The sequence below is a fragment of the Microtus ochrogaster genome, chromosome 10 (assembly GCF_000317375.1).
Source record: "Microtus ochrogaster isolate Prairie Vole_2 chromosome 10, MicOch1.0, whole genome shotgun sequence".
Lineage (NCBI taxonomy): Eukaryota > Metazoa > Chordata > Mammalia > Rodentia > Cricetidae > Microtus > Microtus ochrogaster.
In genome coordinates this window covers 52315401-52317871 of record NC_022016.1, presented here as the reverse complement: position 1 = coordinate 52317871, position 2471 = coordinate 52315401, and the positions used below count along the sequence as shown (strand labels likewise).

At 50.4% G+C, this 2471-nt stretch overlaps 1 protein-coding gene across 1 annotated transcript in view; it reads right to left on the bottom strand.

The window, feature by feature from the left end:
- Sesn2 (sestrin 2) overlaps positions 1-2471 on the bottom strand; it is a 21167-nt gene that overhangs the window by 12791 nt on the left and 5905 nt on the right. The gene's annotated exons all lie outside the window — the stretch shown is intronic.

Below are 2471 nucleotides of genomic sequence, written 5' to 3'. Positions count from 1 at the left end.
CTCGAACTCACAGAGATCCGCCTGCCTCTGCCTCCCGAGTGCTGGGATTACAGGCGTGCGCCACCACCGCCCGGCTTTTTTTGGCTTTTCAAGTCAGGGTTTCTCTGTGTAACAGTCATGGAACTGCCCTGGAACTCGCTTTGTATACCAGTCTGGTCTCGAACTCACTGCTTCCCAAGTACTGGGATTAAAGACGTGTGTCACCACTGCCTGGCTTCAAAAAGGCCACAAATGGTGGCACAGCCTGTCTGGAGCTCAGGGGAAGACCCCTTTAAAATAAGAACCCTTTATATTCCAAAGCCAGTTACCACCCTACATGCCTAGGAAGAAGCTTCAATTCCTCTCAAATAATCATTTTTATTTGTTTTTTCTTGAATGCTAAGGATGAACCTCTAGGCATGACGCTTGGCATGCGGGGCACATTCTACACTGGGCTGCGTCGGTCACAGCCCTCTGCAAATGGTCATTTGTTTACCCTTCTCGGCATATCTAGGCTATCAGGGCTCAGAGCCTCACCAACTGTCCATGCCTGCAATACGTACTCTGCCCGATGCCATCCCTCCACTACCCGGTATCCATCCGATACCCGGTAACCAGATTAACTTCTGAAGTATGAATCTGTTCCAGTCCCTTAAAACCCCAACCTCCCCATACCAAAGGCTTCCAGATAAACAGGAGGTCTCCCCTTTGGGGCTCAGTAGCCTTCCCAGGTCTACTGTCAGGTCTGCTGTCTGGAACCACACAGTTCCCAGCATTTCTGCCTCCGCAAACACTGTCTGCTAAGGGCCTCTTTTAAGTTGCTCTGCTCTCACATCCAGCAGGGCAACGTCATTCATTCTGCTCTGTGAATGAAAACAGAAAGCAGAGCGGCGTGGGGGGAATCCAAGTGGGAGGTGCAGGCTGGTGGCAGCTATTCTGACTTGAGCTTATTTGAGCCTGAGCCATGTATTCAATGAAGCTGCTTCTCCTGCTCCTAGATCCGAGGACTGGGAGAACATTCTACTTATTCACTTAGTTTCTGAATGACGGCGTGGGGCTCTCCATACCAACTGATGATAATGATTGGCCCAAATAACAGTTCTGCCTTCACTACAGAGGGGCTGTCCCCCAGCCCCTTTCTTCTGGTAAGAGCCAGGCCTAGTCCTGGTACCTCAGATGTTCAGGGACTCAAAACTGTACTCCAGCCTTATATTTTTGAAGTGGCCAAAAGTCCCCTGAAGGAGGACCCCTAGGGTCAACGACATAACAAAAAGAAAGAAAGAAGGAGCCCAGAGGCCTAGGTGTGCAGACTAGCTGGGCTGCTAATCAGCTGTGTGGTCTGGGAGAGCTACTTAGGCTCTCTGGAGTCTGAATTCTGAGGAGAAAAGGGCATGTCCCACTAGCCTCCACGCAGGCCTTCAACCCGTACTTGTCAGAGGTAGCAGCAGGCTGGGCTGGTCTGAGGGCATGCAGAAACACCACCACCCCCAAGCACTCCCTTCCAGCTCCCCTCCTCCCTCACTTGAGAAAGTGCCCAACAGCTCTGTCTGGGAGATAAGAACTGCTGACTCCACTGCCTGGGCCTCCCTCACTCCAGAGGACCGGAGGGCAGTTGGCCAAACACCTGTAAGACCAGCCCTGGGGAGGCCACCCTGGGCTACAGTGAGGTGATGGCCTTAAACAAACAAGACCACTGGGGTGTATGTGAAATACGCAGACACTAAAATTCTAAGCTGAAAAAATGAAAAGGAGAAAAGAGAAATCACAGCAGCACAGGCTGAGAAATAAGGGCGGGAAAGGGATAGGGAACTGCCTTGAAATCACCAGAGCCTCAAGTCTGAGCCAAGAGCCAGCATGGGAAGGAAACGATATCCCTGGGTCCGGGTCCTAAGCGATGGTTCTAGACCTATTGGTATTTCACAACGTAATAAATAATAACAACGTGGAGTACAATGAAAGCTTCGGAGGTGGGGACCACTGCTCCTCGGGAGAGGGCTGCCACGGAGGGAGTGGAAAGTAGAACGCAAGTAGCCACGCACTGTCTGCACAAGGCCCAGAGTTCAAGGCTTAACACAAAGAATAAATAAGTAAACTAGAAATAGATAGCTCCACCCACCAGTCAGCTAGGTGTGCCTCAGTTTCCTCCCGGAATAATGAGATTCTCACTGGATCATCATAAGGATTTTTTGTTTGTTTTTGTTTTTCCGAGACAGGGTTTCTCTGTAACTGTGGAGCCAGTCCTGGAACTAAATCTTGTAGACCAGGCTGGCCTCGAGCCACCTGCCTCTGCCTCCTGTGTGCTGGGATCAAAGGCTTAGTCAAAAAGATTTACTGGGACTAAGGCACACAGATTTACACCTCAGCACCTCCACCAGGGAGAGCATTTAAAGAAAGTCCCCTGTCATTAACTTCATTGTTATTTCAAACAAGAGCTTCCCTGCCCCGGAGTCCATTAGAATCCCTTTGTGAAGCTTTTTTCCTCTTACCGAAAC